Below are 18,832 nucleotides of genomic sequence, written 5' to 3' on the forward strand. Positions count from 1 at the left end.
TAAATAAATAAATAAATAACATCTGTCTTGTTGATTTTATATTTTCTCTTTATGTTTCAATTTTTATTTATCTAGGCTCTATTTAGTGAAAGAAATGAGTTTGGAATACAACTTACCAAAAACTGAAACTAAGTCTCAACTCTTTCTAATTCTAGACTCTGTTTTACTAGCATATTTAATGAAAAAAAAAATCAGTAAGAAATGCCCTTTTAAAATAAGTGTATAGTGTGTTTTGAAACAGCACCTTATAGAGCTAGTCATTCCTTATTCTGCTTTTTTTCAAAAAGTTCCCTAGAAAATATATTTATCTCATAAAATAACATGTCAGCATACTTAATTGAGTTCTAAAAACAATCCTTTTTGCTTGTTTGTTTTACTGTAATTGAGTTAATGGCTGACATTTAATACTCAATGTATGTATATTATATATATTTATATGGTTTTAAATATATATTTTTAAATATATGTATAATAAATATATATGTATTTGAAAAGACCCAAAAACCCTGAATTGAGGATGCCTATCAGGAATCTCTAGGCCTTCATGTGGAATTTAACTACAAATACTAACAACCTAATAGTACCACAATCTTTCATTTCTCCACCCTGAAATCATTTTCTCCTACTCCATCCACCATTTCCTTATTTTTTAAAATATATGATTTTGCTCCTTTTCTTCCCATGTGCATCAGGCCCACTCTATAAAGGTTGAATCCTGGCTTATCTGAGCCTGTGTGATCTCATGGTCATTCCAATGTGTGAGAAAGTGAATACTGGGAACACTTTAGAAACAGTTTAGTTGATCCTTATAAAGACACACAGGAAGAAGTCATATCCTTTTCCTGCCTTCGGGAGTTGTGAAAGAATACGAAACCTAAAGCTGCTGCATGGGTCACCCTACTATCTCAGGAAAGCTGATGTGCTATGTATGACAGAGATGAGCTATAAAGTTCCAGGATCGCCAGTGATGCCACTGGCCTGCTGAGTTGAGCAACCCTGGAGATGCCCAGCCTTGGCTGTATCAGCTATGTGAGACAATGGGTTAAAGAAAAGAAAAGCCCACTAGATGGGATTTGCTGCTATTCACAGCAGAAGGCATCTTCACTCAAATATTCATCCCACACATTTTAGTTCTACCTTAGAATTCCACACCACAAGTCTCATATAAAATGAGACAAATCATTTCCTCAACTTAAGGCACAAAGTGTATTTGTTGCAACTCTGGGATCAAACAGAACAGACATAATTATCACCTTAATTATAGGATTTATATTCTTATAGGATTTATGCATATGTGTACTGCTATGTATGTACAATAACATATAACTAGAAACAAAATATGCATAAAATAAATATTGAATTTTATTGAAAATAAAATAAGTTGTCTCTGACAGTGGATAAATTATGCTCAAATGATTATTACCTTGAAGCAAACTTTTGAATTGATTATGTACTTTTAGATTTGACATATTTGATGCTGACCCTCAGAACACAATGCAGAACCCTGCATCTTCTAAATTTGCCTTTCTCTGAAATCTGTACAAGTCCTTTGATAATACTATATTATTGAAGTCTCTGGAATGAAAAACTGTATACTAATTTAAAGGTATAGATTCACAATATTGTAGATGGGGTGAAGAAAGAGTTCTAACTGACTCGCTGGCTGGTTTCTCATCTCATGTTTGCCAAGTTTTTTTCAGTTGTTATAGTCCATTCTCAGGTTTTATGCATAGCCTTTTTGAATGTTAGCTTTACTTTTTTAGTTGACAAGTAAAAATTGTGTAGTATATTTATGTTGTAGAGCATGAAGTTTGATATATGCCTATAGTGTGTAATGTCTAAATCAAGCTATTTAACATGTGCATTTACCTCACATACTTATTATATATACATGAAAACCTTTAATATATTGGGAAATAGTCTTCCTTTTTTCTTATTTCTTGTCCTTGCAGCGAAATGGACCAGATGATTTTTAACTCCATGTTTGAGAAACATTGAATAATGCAATGTGTTTGTGGCACCAGGGGAGTACAGATGCACGGGAGGCAGGAAAGTTTAGGTAAAGGGAAGCACAAAAGTTGAAGATGAGGCGCTGCTATCAGTACTGGGATTTCAGGCCAAGACCAGGAGCTGAGGAAGCAACAAGGGAGGACATTTTCTGCAGAGTTGCTGAACCAGTAGCAACCTGGTCCTGAGAAAGCTCTTGTGGAAGAATAAGAGCCAAGTGGGAAAGTTTTTCATCCTGCAAAGCTGGGGCAGAAGGTTCTTCCTTGAATGTGGTCATCTGCACTTCAGCTCAGAAGTCCTGCGGAGACAGAGGAAATTGTTTTCAGACTTGGCTTTACTAAAAGCTTCTTTTCCCTGCTTTCAACAACTCAGATGAGAGCACCACAGGAAGAAGAAAAACACGTTCCTGAGTCTCCCTGAGCCAATATTCCTGCAGAGCACAGGCCTTTTCTAAGTGGAGAGGAGGAGTTTTGGTGTAAATTGCCTGATCAGAAATTTGGATCCAAAGTCTTTCCTATTATTTCTGTCTCATGCCTTATCACCTCTACCATCATTCTAGGGAAACCAAGTCTGTTTCTAAAAGAGGATTAAAAGGTATTACCTGTTGGCTGAAGTCCAGAGTGTCCTGGGAAAAAGAGGAAAAGATATACACTTAAAAGATATGGAAGCAAATCTGTCCTCCAACGCAATATCCCAGCCCCAGATCTCCCACCTGAGATTTCTCTAACACCACAACCCACACCAACCAGGGCAGAGAAGAGCAGAAACAGACCATGTGACCCATGAAGCGTGAAGTGTCTGTCACAGGATCCAGTGTAATTGCATTAGCCTTAGTGGCTCTTCCTTAATTTGCTCCAGGATCTCAAACCAAAGGACCCCTACTTGTTAACCTTTCTCTTATCTCTGCAGGCCACAAGCTATTATGCTTTGACATAGTAACCATGCACTGATGATTTCTGGATTATCAGGACATTGGAGGTCATTTGGGGAAAAAAAGGCTTTATCCAGGGCCACTCATATACTGAGAACTAACCTCAGCAAAGCCATATTTCCTCCTCCAGAAAAGCCTATGGAGAGACTTAGCTCCCAAATGCTTCTTACCTTTCTGATTCCTGAAGTAGATGAACAGCCGCGTCCCAAGGAAGAGCAGGCCCAGCACAAAGCCCCCGACTCCACTCAGCATCTTGCTCTGTGCAGATTCAGACCATGCTCCTGAGAGAGGAAGCCAGGTTTAGTGATGTTTATTCCAAATTGAACCTCTTTAATTGAGACCCTGAGATTTGGAGCTTTGAAAATGGGGAAGAAGGCTGCCCTGTAAGAACTGAAATAACTAGCCATTTTTGGGGGAAAAAATGGTTTTCACATCACACTGAACAGTTACAAGGTTCAGGCATCAAACTTCTTCAAATATTACAGCCTTCATGTAAGGCACAACTTCAACATCTGATCAACAGAAAGCCTAAGACTCAATGAGGTTAAGCATTTTGTCTAGAGTGACAGAGCTAATAAAAGGCAGGCCTGAGATTGGACTCCCCTCATGTCAGGAAGGCCCCTACGGTTCTCCTCTTCTCAGACCACAACAAACAACTCAGATCAACAGCACCAGAAACTCAGTCTCAGACCCAGAGGCAGAGCCTGGAGCCCAGGGAGACTGGGTGACCATGACCTGTGCCATCATGGGGAGGTTCAAAACAGGGACAGCCTCTCCTGCCTGGCAGGCGTGACTGCTTCTCCAGGAGGTACAGGTGTTTTTAGAAATGATTACAGGGCTACCCCCACTGACCTACGCTGATGGAGATGAGAACATGGAGCAAATGAAAATAGGATGTGGGAGAGGAGAAACCTGACACTCAGGGATTAGCACAGTCCCCTTCTTGGTGGGTAAGAAATTCATGAATTCAGAAAGCTGCTCACTCCATTGCACTGTGAGAGGGCTCGTCACGCTTGGGTGCTCCACTTGGCAGGTGTAAACCTCTCCACTCCGAGGAACTGTTTCCAGCATCACCAGGGTCTGGAAGGTCCAGTCTCCATTCTGGATCAGGCCTGTGGACACCACCCCAGCCTTCTCTTCCTGGCCGTTCCGGAACCACCTGACTTCAATGCTGCCTGGATAGAAACCACTCACAGAGCAGACCAGGAGGTTGTGGTGCTGCAGGGGCTGGGTCTTTGAAGGATACACAGTCACCTTAGGTTGGACTAGGAGAAAAAAAGGTAGAGAGAAGGAATCAGGAAGTTAGAGTCTCCTTGTGCAGCTGTTTGTTTGCTTCTCTGTAAACCCAGGCTCTGGCTTTGATGAGGCCTCCAGCACAGCTGGCCATACGCCCTCACAGTGTCATCAGCCTGGAATTTAATCGTGATAGTGTGGACCCATTAGATTTGAGAGATGTTGTAAAAATTTTATTTGTTTCTTCATAGCTTGAAATTGTCATGCATTGTTAAAGTGTTTACAAATCTTTGAAAGTACAGAGTGTATTAATTAAAACTGATACCTGAGCCAGGTCGCCTGGCTCAAATCCAAGGTCTGCCTTTTACTGGTTGATCCTGGAAGAGTTTTTTTGATTCTTCTGTGTCTCAACTTTGTCACCTACAATGAAGGATAATTATACTAATTTGCCTCTGGCGGTTATATGAGGACTAATGAACGTAAAATCTATAAAACAATGACTGAAGATAGTCTTCAATTTATGAGGTCAGATAGCGTCTCACTCCATTCCACTGTGAGGGGGCTCATCACACGTGGGTGCTCCACTTGGCACCTATTTATCATCCTCTTACACCTTGAGAGAAGAATATGATTTAAAACAATGTGGATAAAGGGACAGAGTAGGGTACATGAGGAAACCGAGTATGAATTTTTAGGAATAGTACCGCCATGCACTCACACCTTAGAATACCACAAAAATGGTTCTGCCCCTGGGAAGGTGGGACGGACAGAAATGATTCTCCAAATCTTTATGTTCCTAGAAAAGCCTGAGTCCTAAAGCAGAGATTTAGGAATTAAGGAACGTCATTTTAGTTTTGAAAGTTCTTATATTCACATTTAGCTGATCAATGCATCTCCTGTGCAAAACAATCTCCAAATCTTTTTTTTTTTTTTTTTTTTGAGATGGAGTCTCACTCTGTTGTCCAGGCTGGAATGCAGCGGCGCCATCTTGGCTCACTGCAACCTCCGCCTCCTGGATTCAAGTGATTCTCCTGCCTCGGCATCCCGAGTGGCTGGGACTACGGGCATGTGCCACTATGCCCGGCTAATTTTTTGTATTTTTAGTAGAGATGGGGTTTCACCGTGTTAGACAAGATGGTCTCGATCTCCTGACCTTGTGATCTGCCCGCCTTGGTGCTGGGATTACAGGTGTGAGCCACCGCACCCGGCTGATTCTCCAAATCTTTAAGCTCCTAGAAAGGCATGAGTCCTAAAGCAGTCAGAAGGATTAAGGAAAGTCATTTTAATTTTGAGAGTTCTTATATTCACATTTAGCTGATGAATGCATCTCCCGTGCAAAACAAACATAGCTATTATTAGACCTATCATTGTAAAATGATTTTTTTTTTTTCCAGAATGACATTTGGATCGAGGCAGGGTCTGGGACTCATTAGTTGGAGTGCTTATGCCTAGGAAAATCCCTGACACTAGCATACTCTCAATAATACAATTTTTTGTGAGAAGGAAGGAGAAACCTGGAGACAGCAATACCACAAAGTTGTAGATTTAAGATGGATTGAAAATCATTAATAACATTTTGCAATATATTTTATTAAATAAAAACGTTCAGGCTGGGTGTGGTGGCTCAAGCCTATAATTCCAGCACTTTGGGAGGCTGCGGTCAGGAGTTTGAGAACAGCCTGACCAACATGGTGAAACCCTATCTCTATTAAAAATACAAAAATTAGCCGAGCGTGGTGGTGCCTGCCTGTAATCCCAGCTACTCAGGAGGCTGAGGCAGGAGAATTGCTTGAACCCGGGAGGCAGGGGTTGCAGGGAGCCGAGATCGCACCACTGCACTCCAGCCTGGGCAACAGAGCAAGACTCTATATCAAACAAAACAAAACAAAACAAAACAAAAACAAACAAATGAACAAAAAATGTTCAAATCCTTAACATGGAAAAGAGTTTTCAAAATCAACATACAAACCACAAACTGGAGCAAATGCTTAATGAAATATGAAGAAAGTGTTAATAATCTTACAGTACAAAGAACCAACAAAATCACTGAGAAAAATACTAAGCCCTCGAGATATTAGACAGTAGATCATTGTCCATTACCTATCAAATACAATAGGGAATTCTTAGAGCAGTAATTATAACTGGCCAATAAATAGGTCAAAATAATTCAAAAGGATTACAAATCAAAAAATATAAATGAAAAATTAACCAGAAACATACATTTTCAACTTCCGGTGAATGGTCAACAAAAGGGAAAGTGAGGTGAGTTGTGTCATAACTATTATATACAAAAGAATAATATGTAACTACTAGAAAACTATTAGCATTATAATCATATAGTAACAATGTGTTAAAACTTTAATTCAAGAAGTTAGTTTCACAATCATTTCAGCTATGTAAAAATATACACACTAAGAAAACAAAACTCCTATAATCCCAGCACTTTGGGAGGCCGAGGCGGGCGGATCACGAGGTCGGGAGATCGAGACCATCCTGGCTAACAAGGTGAAACCCCGTCTCTACTAAAAATACAGAAAAATTAGCCGGGCATGGTGGAGGGCGTCTGTCGTCTGTAGTCCCAGCTACTAGGGAGGCTGAGGCGGGAGAGTGGCGTGAACCTGGGAGGCGGAGCTTGCAGTGAGCCGAGATCGCGCCACTGCACTCCAGCCTGGGCGACAGAGCGAGACTCTGTCTCAAAAAAAAAAAAAAAAAAAAAAAAAAAAAAGAAAACAAAAAAATGGCAACAAATTTAGGCCTAAAGAAGCTTCAGAGGTGCCTCGGAGGTCTCCTCAGTTCTCCTAGAAGTTAATCTAATGCGTTTGCAAGCAAACAGCACACACTTTTATTTCAGAGATTACATGAAGGGTATGTGCCAGGGACAGTCTGGAACTGGCCTCCTCACATTATCCCAAACCTTCCATACCCCTCAGCTCTCCTCCCCTAAACCTTCACCCCAACCACACACATCTTACATTTCCTTTCCCTGCACCTCTAAGGACCCAGGACAATCAAGGTCTCCTCTCTCTCCAGCCGCCTGCACCCACCTCCCATGTCACCTCTCCACAGAGGCCTCCAAGGATAAGAGGCATCCCCCTCCTGCTTCCCCTCCCACAACAGCCACACAGACCCAGACAAATCCACTCTACACACACACCTGTGCTCTCAGAACTGCTTGCTCGGGATTGAGAGGATTCTAAATGCTCACAGATGTCTCTCTCTCTCCTGCCCCCCCGACCCCTGCCCTCACACACACTCAGATTCCCAGCTCACAGGGACTCAGGCCCCGCCCCCCGCCGCGCTCACCTGATGGCTGCACTGTGAAGCTCTCAAAAACCCCGTAATTGTATCTGCAGTATGTCCACCTTGTCCCGCTTCTCCTCCAGGATTCCCTTCTGGCTGTTCCAGTTCTCTGCGACAGGCCGCCCCAGTTCTGTCACCGCCTGGAACTCCTCCACGTCGCTGTCGAAGCGCAGGTTCTCTTCCCGTTTATGGATGTATCTGTTCAGGTACTGCACCCGCTTCGTCCCATTGAAGATATGACACTCACACTTAGCCTTCTCCAAGAAACGTGCTGTGGGGACATGAACGATCCAGTCACAGGGATAGCCTCTGAGGAAGACACTGACAGCGACACCGCCATCCAGGGCTCCCTGGGTGGGGTGCAGGCACTGGGAACCTTGATCAGCCCCACCAGCAACCTTGACCACGCACAGCCCAGGGGCTGATCCTCCGTCTTCCTGAGGCGTACAGGGGTTCGGCGGACCAGGCAGGAAAACTACCAATGATTACAAGGCTTTTGGGACCCCCTCCCTGCCTCCAGCCTGTTCTGGAGACCTCCAAGCAGGAGCTGGAGGAGGATCCACCGAGCGCCGCAGCCTGCCCCGCCTCCTCCTGGGAGCCTCCACCCCAAGACACTCTCTGCTCCTTGTCTCATCCCACAGGCTTTACTGGTTCCTTCAACAGCACCCACCGCGTTCATCCTGTGAACACTTTCTTAGTGATGACCTTGTGCCAGGCCTGCGCTGCCTCTAGGAATCCAAACAAGGGAAAACAGACGTCTCCACTCCGCTGGGGGAGCTTAAAGAGCAGTGAAAGTGATGGTCAAAAACCAAACACTCAAGAGCTTAAACAGGAATGAGAAATGTCAGAAGTGTGGAGTTCTAGAACAGAGAATAATAGGATGATCTCAATTACATTAGGGTGCCAGAGAAGGACCCTCTGAAGGGTGACAGTTCAGATGTGACTTGACAGGTTAAGCAGGTGTGAGCCAGGGGGCAGAGTGGAGCCTGTGTGTCTGGACAAAACGGGAGGCACATTTCAGGTTTAGGAAATACCATGTACAAAAGCTTGAATTGATGAACTTCTTCAAGAAACCAGAAGAAAGTTCACTAAAGCAGAGAGACTGAAGGGAAAGAGGGTAAAAGATTAGCCTGGAGACATCATAAGAAGCTAGGTATTGAAAAGCCTCATGGGTGGTGTTAGGATTTTGAATTTATACTAAAGACAATGGGAAAGTATCAAAGAGATTTAAGGAGAATAAAACCATGATCCCGTGAATGTCCACAAACCTTCCTTTGCATTTCTAAATCCACAAAGCTCAGAAATTCAGTTAAAAAAAACTTGTTTCTACAACTCATTTGGCAAATCTCATCTGATAAGGGTAAGTGTTCAAAGGTGTCTCAGAGCTCTTATTGGTGACATGTGCTTCTATAGTTTCAATACATATAGACATACATATATATGTGTAAATATACACATATGTAAAACACTATGTATATACTTTTGATGTTTTGTCTTTATGTTTCATTGAAGTATGAAAATGACAAAAATAACTTAAAAATAATCCTGTGGTTGAAAGTGAAATGAATAAGTAGAAGCATTTTACATTGTGAACAGTATCAAAAGTAGAATCACTACAGAAATCTGAGGCATGTTAGTGAAAAATAATTGCAGCAGCATCACTATTTGTGACTTACAAGGGCAAACTGTTGAAAGTTAATAGAGATAGCGATGACCAACAACTCATGAAAATGTTGAGAAATATTGCATAAGGCAAAAAATAAATGTGAAGATATTGAACTTGCATTGACTAAATAGCTACAGTCCCTGTTGGACTGAACAAAGGAGGATGAACGGGTGGATAAAGACAAAAGACAGAAGAGTATGTTTGGAAGAAGGGGTCTGGGGCACCTTGCTCTTAGGGGGTGTTTCAGTCTGCCGCTTGATCCACAGCAGGCTTGCAAGACTGCATTCCTCAAACAATAGGTTCTAGATGTCCCAGTACATAACCTCAAGGAGCCCCGCACCAGGGAGTGATTGCCCTCAGCAAACCTTCTGGTAGCCGGCACAGAAGCGAGTTTGCCCACATTCTGTATTCATGATAAACAGTTCGCTGTTTGATCATATAGCCTCTGTGGAATGCTGAGTTCGTGACAATTCTCCAGCCTCTGGCTCTCTATATTTCCCTCTTTTTGTTTATGTATTAATTGAAAGAATGTAAGGCCAGGCTGGGCAGCTCTCATTTTCTGATTGGCGGTCCATCCAGTTTTACAGACTATGAACAGAAGACAGAGACAAAACAACATTATTCCCAGAACTATATATGAGATGTTAACGTAGTGTTTTAGATAGGTCCAAGGATTGAGGCTCTCCAGGCCTTGCTGGAATTCAGTCCAGTCTTCTAAAGAAGGCTGAAACTTTTGAGTTTGCTTATTTAAGTCAAGAATTTTGTTTTGTAATTCACCAATATCAAAGGTGATGTTGGATGTGAAAGCTCCCTGCAAATGGACTTTCACAAGGTCCCACAGATACTCACTTTGGTTATATTCTAAGTTGGTTACACAAATATGAGTGTAATTAAAATCACAATGCAATTGCTGCTACAACTGTAAGCTTTGTACTTGTTCCCCTAACCATAGAACCATGGATTTCAACATTGCCACTTCAGTTTGTAACTCAGTATTAATTTTATTCTGAAGTAGCCACGCTTGGTCAGCCATACGCATCCTGTTCTCCATGTAATGAGCTGTTTGAATAGAACTATGCAAAGCTACGGAGGACATCACAACAGAAGTTATTAGTGTGACCTAGGAAACAATAGCAAAAATTATCATGCCTAAGGCTCTACGGGCACGATGAGTAAGCTGAGTTAGAAAAAGTTTCACATAATGCAAAGCAGGTGTGGCAGCCCAAGGCTTGGACAGATTAACGGGCATCCATAGTCCAGGGATGCAACCCAAAATTATCAAAGTAGAGATATTATGTGTTTGCAATGTGCTATGATTAATGCAGTGATATAACTGGCAAGATTTACAGGTAAAAACACAAGCCGTAAATTGAGTGGTGATATTCCTTACAAATGTAACATTAAAACTTTGTCACTTAGTATTGCCATTATTAGATGATATCCCAACCCAGATGCTGCCATTCATAAATGGGAGTGCTGCTTCTCATAACATCTCTTGGATTGGTCCTTTCCTCCCTAGATAATGCCACTGAGGAAGAGGCAGGCTAAAGTCTGCTCCATGCCAAGCAATCTGGGCAGCAGAATGGGATTGGATCCCGGTGTGGTATAAAGTAGAAGCATTATAAGCTTGCCATCAATGCCAGTGAAGTTTGTGCCATGATTTCTGATTATTATCTTTTCCATCTAGTTGATCTTTAGGTCTCCAATCCATAATATCTCCAGTTAACATTGATTGTTTTTTAGCCAGTGGGCTAAGACACTGGGTCCACAGAGGGGGGTAGGAACTATTGAAGGGAATCCATTCCATATAGTCAGCACAATTAGGGCGATTGGCCAGGGAATGTTCGGTTAGCACACCAGCTACATTAATAGAACCAAGACTTAACAAGTACATGATTTTTCCATAGTGACTCAACCATGTTTGAGCTTGAATTGTAAGACAGCTATGGCTGAGTGACGTCTTTGTGGTGATACACAAAGGGAGTCCTTCCAGTGGAGCCGTATAATTGATGATATTGTTCTGAGAGTCTAACTGTTCTATGTCAGGGGGAGTTAGGGGTCCTGGAGCCCATGCTCCCTGATTATGATCGATCTCAGCAGAAGTGTCACTCCAGAGTATAGGCCGTACTGCTGGGGGATTGGGAATATATGCCCAATATATTTTTGCCTCTACACAGGGAAAACATACTGCACAAGACATTATGGGTATCATAGCCAGGAACATGGAATCAGGGGATTTTGCCTGTCCTTGATGCTCCAGTAGTTTCTCAGCTTCCTGCATGGTTTTCCTGAGTTTCCCCCAGTTTATGGGGGTTGGTGTTGTCATGACTCTGATAGGCCTTCTCTCCATCTTTGCACTCAGGCTCAGCTGGCTCATGGCCCGTACTGGACAGACCGGACCCACGGTTGGCCACCGTGGGTTCCTCCAGTCTCCTGTTCCATGGTCACACGCACCTTGAGGGCACCCACACGGTTTGTCCATCTCCTGTAAAAACACAAGCATACCCTCGTCCTCACATCAGTAAATCCACCGGATCTTTCCACTATCCTTTTTCTGGGGATTTCCTTAACACTTTCGGAAACCTCTCCTCTTTTTCTCCAACAGTGGCCAATGTCTTTCCGCTGGAGTCTTAACATTTGTACCAGGAGTCAAAAAATTTAAAGTAAATAAGGCTAAATATAACTTTGATTGCAGTGGTAACTTGTCTCCTACTCCTCCTTTTTGTCTTTTCAACATGCGTTGTAATGTTTGATGTGCCTGCTCTATAATATCTTGTCCTCTAGGATTATAAGGAATTCCTGTTTTATGGGTTATGGCCCAAAGCTGCAGGAAATTTTGAAAAGCATGACTAGCATAAGCAGGTCCATTGTCAGTTTTTAATTGTTTAGGTATCCCCATGTGAGCAAATGACGACAGAAATGTTGCCGCAGATGACCAACTGTCTCACCTGTTTGGCATGTAGCATGCAGCATATGAGAATAAGTGTCTATAGGCACAAGAGCATAGCTAAGCTTACCAAAGGCTTCTATGTGTGTAATATCCATTTGCCAAATTTCATTTGGAGCCAAACCTCGTGGATTACATCCTTCTACAGGTGTGGCTCCAGGGACATGCTGGCAAGTAGGACAGGCTTGTATTATAGACCTAGCTGGGCTGTGAGGCAAGTTAAATGTGCAAGTAAGGGCAGAGGTGTTTTGATGCAGTAATACATGAGAGGTTTGAGCTTGCTGAAACACAGAACCAATCAATTTATCTGCTCTATCATTACCTAGAGATCGTGCTCCAGGAAGCTGTGTGTGAGAGCGAATATGAGAAATATGAAAAGGAGCTGCACCAGAGCGAATAGTTTGTTGAAGTCTTAGGAACAAATTAAGCAGTTCTGGTTCTAGGGTACTTTTAATTGTAGCAGTTTCTACATGACTGGCTACATTTACAACATAAGCTGAATCACAGACAATGTTCATAGGATCTGAAGCTGTGAGCTGTAAAACCTGAATGACCGCAATCAACTCTGAGCGTTGAGCGGAAATCCCAGAGGTCATTATTGTTTGAGTATGCTTGGGTCCATAAATAGCTGCATGACCTTTGGAAGAGCCATCAGTAAAATAGGTTTGTCCACCTGGAATAGGCTTGTGATGAGTAATCACAGGAAGAATGAAAGAATAGACTCTATAGAACTGCAAAATTTTGTCTGAGGGATAATGAAAACAAAGGTTTTTGTGGCTGTAGCCGGGAGGCATGCCATTGCTGAAGCATCTGTTCTACAAGCTGTAACTCAGCTTCTGCCTCTTTGGTCAACTGCTGCGGGAAATCTAATGAATCTGCTTGTAGGGTTTGATAAAGATGTGTCAGTTGATAAGTGGCAATACCTAGCATCGGGTGCAGCCAATTAATATCCCCTAACAACTGTTGAAAATCATTTAAAGTCTGTAACCTGTCTTTATGGAGAACTACTTTTTGAGGCCGTACACTTCTTTCAGTAACAATATTGTCTAAGTAATGGTATGGCGAAGTTGTTTGTACCTTTTCTGGAGCTATTCTGAGATTCCATTTAGTTAAAGCCTGCTTTGTTTCTCAGAATAAGTGATGTAAGATTTGGTCTGTAGGAGCGGCCAAAAGAATGTCATCCGTGAAATGAATGATGTAAGCAGTAGGAAACATATTTGGAGGCTCCTTTAATGCCTGTCCTACAAAATGCTGACATAGCGTTGGACTGTTAAGCATGCCTTGGGGTAAAACTCTCCATTGATAGGAAGAAACAGGTTCTCTTTGATTAATAGAAGGCACAGAGAAGGCAAATCGAGGCTTATCCTTCTCGTGTAATGGTATAGTGAAGAAACAATCCTTAAGATCTATTACTGCAAGAGGCCAATCTCTAGGAATGACCACTGGAGTTGGCACACCTTGCTGTAATGGACCCATTGGTTTAATTTGTGCATTAATAGTTCTCAAATCATGCAGCAGTCGCCATCTTCCGGACTTTTTTGGAATAACAAACACTGGTGAATTCCAGGGGCTGACTCCTCTATATGTCCTGTGTCCAGTTGTTCTTATACTAGCTGCTGAAGTTGCGTCAGCTTCTCCTGAGATAGGGGCCATTGATCCACCCGTATGGGTTTGTCACTTGCCATTCTAATGGTAAGGCAGAGGGTGGAGGAGAAATATCAATGACCCCCATCAGAAATCCTGACATCCTATCTCTTTTCTATCTGTTTCTCCAGTTATTGATATCGGGTTAGGTTTTCCTCGTAGGAATTTCCCTAAATTTTCCCACTCTGATATCCCATGTCTGTCAACATTTTAAATCCTGGGTTATCAAAGTTTTCATTTGTAAGTCTTATATTCCATGCTGCACGTCTCGATCCCATAAATTGATTGCTGTATTTGCAACATAAGGCTGAAAAGTACATGACTGTCCATCCGGACCAAGACAAGGTAAAATCTCAGCACGGTGTTTAACACTTTTAGCTGCTCCTACTCCCACTAGGGATGTGGAGGTTAGTCTGAGAGACCATACTGGGGGGGCCAGTCCTTACTGGATATTACTGACACATCAGCTCCTGTACCCATAAGCCCATAAAATTTCTTTCTTTTAATTTGTACTACACAGGTGGGGGTATTAGAGGCTATGGGCTGGGATAGATAGATTTCCCATGTAGTTGTGCTCCCAAACCCTTTATTTCCTCGTTTATCCTTTCATGGAGAAGGGTGTAATTTGCAGGGAATAAGCAATAATTGAGCAATATATTCTCCCAGTTCAAAAACCCAAAGATCTTTTGACATTAAAACTACTTGAATTTCTCCTTCATAATCAGAGTCAACTACTCCTGGGACTACAGTCATGCCTTGCAAGTTAAGAGGGCTTTTGCCTAAAATTAGTCCTATGTATCCTGTTGGTAAAGGTCCCCAAATGCCAGTGGGAATGTTGGTAGGTTTGTCTCCTCCAACTAATGTAGTTCTTTCTCTGGCGGGGATATCTAATCCTGCACTTCCTGGTGTTCCTGAGGTGAAGAATACCAGGAATCAATCTTTCTCCTGGGACCCATCCCTGAAGTGGGACTGTGGTCTGAACTGGAAATGCCCTCATTGTTTGAGGGGCACGGGTCCAGGCCCCCTTCTAGTTTCCCGACAGGTGGGTGCTGTACTGATGAAATTTTGAGTGGCACTGATTAGCCCAGTGACTTCCTTGGTTACAGCAAGGACAAAGTCCTGGTGTTTTTTCTCTCTGGGTGGGGCACCGCATTGTAAGATCTTTCTGTCCTGAGATCTGGTGGCATTCCTTTTTAAAATGTCCAGTTTTTCCACAGTTATAACATTTTCCCATTTTAGGGTTTGACTCTTGGCTCCCTTTAGATTTGTCAACTGCTAAATTAGCCATTGCCTGCGCTAATATTGTAGACCGATGAAGCTCAGTTCCCACATCTTGACAAGCTCTGAGAAAATTTCCCAAGTTTTTGGTACACCTCACAGGTGCCAATGCACATTTACAATCTGTGTTTACATTCTCAAAAGCTAGAGTTAAGGTTAGCATTTCTGCAGCAGCGGTATGAGGAATCTGATGCTTCATTGCGTCTTGTAATTGTGCAAGAAATTGTGCATAAGGTTCCTGCAACCCTTGCATGACACGTAAAAAGGATTGCACTGGGACTCCCTCTTCTGGAATTGTGGCCCAGTCACATTTAGCAGCCTGTGCACACTGCTGGCATTTGGGAGTGCCATTTGATGTTCCAGGTCTGAATAGGGCCATTACCTAACAGCATGTCCTCTGTAATGTCTCTGTGTCCAGCTACACGATTCTGTCTAGCCTGGTCTGCACACATTTCTTGCCAATTTAAATTCCATGTCAGGTATGCTCTGGGAGACAAACAAGCATGAGCCAAATGCTTTCCATCAAAGGGTAGAAGGCACATAGCACCAAATACAGATTCTAGCAATCCTAAAGTGAATGGGCTCTGTATGCCATTGTTTACCACACTCGTTTTAATTCCTTCAACAACTTAAACTCTAGTGGAGGGTGTTCATGAATAAGCTGCTATGGATTATCTGGATCAGGCCTTAGAGAAATAGGAAAAGTGCAAGGTCCTACACTCAGCTATGGCAGCAGAGTGTAAAATTCTCTGTATTGGGGTCTCTATTTCTGCTGCTGAAGGAGGCGGTACAGATGTTTCTGCTATTGGAGGAGATGGTATATGCCAATTTTTATCCTCCCTCTCCTGTTTTGTATTTTAAATTGGAGCTGTGTAACAGATTCTTTCAGATTTTTAGGCTCAGAACATCACTCCTGCTGTCCAGCAGAATAAGAAGGAGATAATGGCAGAAGGACAGTACAGACTAAACTCCAGGTGGAGAAAACAGGAGGATCAACTTTGAGAGCTTTTTGATGAGCCCGTTTTAATCCTTCTGCTCTGTCCCAATTTTCCATATTAAGAGTGCCTGTCTGTGGGAACCATGGGTTATGTGTAATAACCTCCTGCAGCATTGTAGTTAATGTCTGAGATCTAACCTGAGCACCAGATTGTTACAATACTTTAAGCAACTGCACGTGTTTTTCTTCAATAGACAAATTCTGCCCCATATTACCCTGATTCAGAAAACTTCCCATTCCCAATACTTCTTTAGAGCACTGACCTTATATTGCTCCCAGTACGTCTTTAGGGCACCGACCTTATATCTGCTGCCAGCAGACTCATCCCGGGGTCTCCATCCGTCTTATCAATTTCAGTCCCTCTGCTCCAGCAGACCTTCTTTGTTCACATTCTCATGTGCCTGTGTTTGGAAACCACTATGGCATCTCCCTGTCGTTGTTTGAAAGTCACTATGCCATGGACCCTGTTGGACTGAACAAAGGAGGATGAACGGGGGAATAAAGACAAAAGAGTATATTTGAAAGAAGGGGTCGGGGGTACCTTGCTGTTAGTGAACAAGGGCCCTGAACTTTGAGCTGTCTTCTATTTATTGAAAAGAGATAGCGAGAAGGGGGTGGTTGTCTGTCTGCTGCTTGCTCCAGAGCAGCCTTGCAAGACTGCATTCCTCGAACAATAGGCTCTAGATGTCCCAGTAGATAAGCTCAAGGAGCCCGGTGCCAGGGATTGATTGCCCTCAGCCAAGCTTCTGGCGGACAGCACAGAGGAGAGTTTGCCCCTATTCTGTATTCCTGATAAACAGTTTGCTGTTTGATCATATAGCCTCAGTGGAATGCTGAGTTGGTCATGATTCTCCAGCCTCCAGCTCTCTACACTATCAGGGAATCTGTCCCGATAGTCACGTAGGTTCTTTTCTATTTTCCCTAAGCATCAGCTGGTTTGAGAAATAAAGGGACAGAGTACAAAAAAGAGAAATTTTTAAGCTGGGCATCCGGGGGAGACATCACATGTTGGTAGGTTCCGTGATGCCCCACAAGCTGCAAAAACCAGCAAGTTTTTATTAGGGGCTTTCAAAAGGGGTGGGAGTATGCAAATAGGTGTGGGTCACAGACATTAAGTACTTCACAAGGTAATAGAATATCACAAGGCAAGTGGAGGCAGGGCGAGACCATAGGACCACAGGACTGGGGTGAAATTAAAATTGCTAATGAAGTTTCAGGCACCATTATCATTGATAACATCTTATCAGGAGACAGGGTCTGACCAAAATTTATTAGGCGGGAATTTCCTCTTCCTAATAAGCCTGGGAGCGCTATGGGAGACTGGGGTCTATTTCACCCCTACAGTCTACAGACCATAAAAGACGACCACACCCAGGAGGGGCGTTTATAGACCTATATCTCCAGGCGCATATTCTCTTTCCCGGGGATGTTCCTTACTGAGAAAAAGAATTCAGCGATATTTCTCCATTTGCTTTTGAAAGAAGAGAAATATGGCTCTGTTCTGCCCAGCTCACTGGCAGTCAGAGTTTAAGGTTATCTCTCTTATTCCCTGAACAATTGCTGTTATCCTGTTCTTTTTCAAGGTGCCCAGATTTCATATTGTTCAAACACACATGCTTCACAATTTGTGCAGTTAATGCAATTATCACATGGTCCTGAGGCGATATACATCCTCCTCAGCTGACAGGATTAAGAGATTAAAGTAAAGACAGGCATAGGAAATCACAAGGGTATTGATTGGGGAAGTGATAAGTGTCCTTGAAATCTTCACAATTTATGTTTAGAGATTGCAGTAAAGACAGGCATAAGAAATTATAAAAGTATTACTTTGGGGAACTAATAAATGTCCATGAAATCTTCACAATTCATGTTCTTCTGCCATGGCTTCAGCCGGTCCCTCTGTTCAGGGTCCCTGACTTCCCGCAACACTACACTAAATGGATTCAACAAGAAAGTGGATTATTTTTAAGTGTAAAATTAAGTAATGACTCTTCTTAGCGCTGACCACATAATAAACACTCAAAAATATTTTCATTTTAATTTTTTATGATCCCTTTAACTGCAGCTCACTTTCCTACTCATTGATTCTAAAGCAATTAGTATCTTCATCATGATTTTGCAATTGTCTTCTGTTCTTCTATTAGTTTCATAAAGAATTGTCATTCTGAAAACATAGGGCAGAAACACTAGCTTATGTCTAACGATGCAGTATACCTAAACAAACCTCATACAAAAGGCATCTCCTGACATAGGAGAAAGGGACTTTCTACATGCTCGGATTTAAACTGCAATCTGATTTCTAGCACTACATTTGGCATACTGGGTTTTACTTATATCCTCTCAATTTTAGATTCCAGAGATGTATATGCTTTTAAATACCACAGATACAATAGGATCATTATTGAAATTGCATACTGAAATTCATAGGCCTGGTACACAGTAACTGCAAAATGTTACATGGCATATACTGATGGAGAAGAGATTCATTTTATTCATCACTACATTCTCATGACCTAGAGTAATAACTGGTATATTCTATGTCACTAATAAATACGGGCAGTGTGAAATATTGGCTGTGTGATGTTTTGCATGAACATTCACCACTGCACACAGGGACCCTCCTGTATTTCCTTGGCCCTAATGACTGCATATCTCTGGTTCATAGGTCCTCCTCCTTCTCTGCAGCCTCTTTAGCCCTTTCCTTTAGATTCAGCTGGCTCCCTGAACCCAGAGCACAGTTCTTCCCTGAAGCTCTCTACTCAAAACAGTCAACTTTAACCTCATCCTTACTTCCTCTACTTGCTCTTCAAATGGTCCAATCCATTTCCT

The 18,832-nt window shown here is 42.4% G+C and overlaps 1 pseudogene across 1 annotated transcript; it reads right to left on the bottom strand.

The window, feature by feature from the left end:
* Nucleotides 1-2,186: 2,186 nt before the first annotated feature.
* PATR-DRB6 (MHC class II antigen) lies at nucleotides 2,187-9,548 on the bottom strand (annotated as a pseudogene). Its single transcript, NR_036548.1, has 6 exons — nucleotides 9,503-9,548; nucleotides 7,475-7,742; nucleotides 3,922-4,203; nucleotides 3,109-3,219; nucleotides 2,609-2,632; nucleotides 2,187-2,305 (listed from the first exon to the last, which is right to left on the bottom strand). The product of NR_036548.1 is annotated as an MHC class II antigen (transcript).
* Nucleotides 9,549-18,832: the final 9,284 nt, after the last annotated feature.

This window comes from Pan troglodytes, chromosome 5 (assembly GCF_028858775.2).
Source record: "Pan troglodytes isolate AG18354 chromosome 5, NHGRI_mPanTro3-v2.0_pri, whole genome shotgun sequence".
Classification (NCBI taxonomy): domain Eukaryota; kingdom Metazoa; phylum Chordata; class Mammalia; order Primates; family Hominidae; genus Pan; species Pan troglodytes.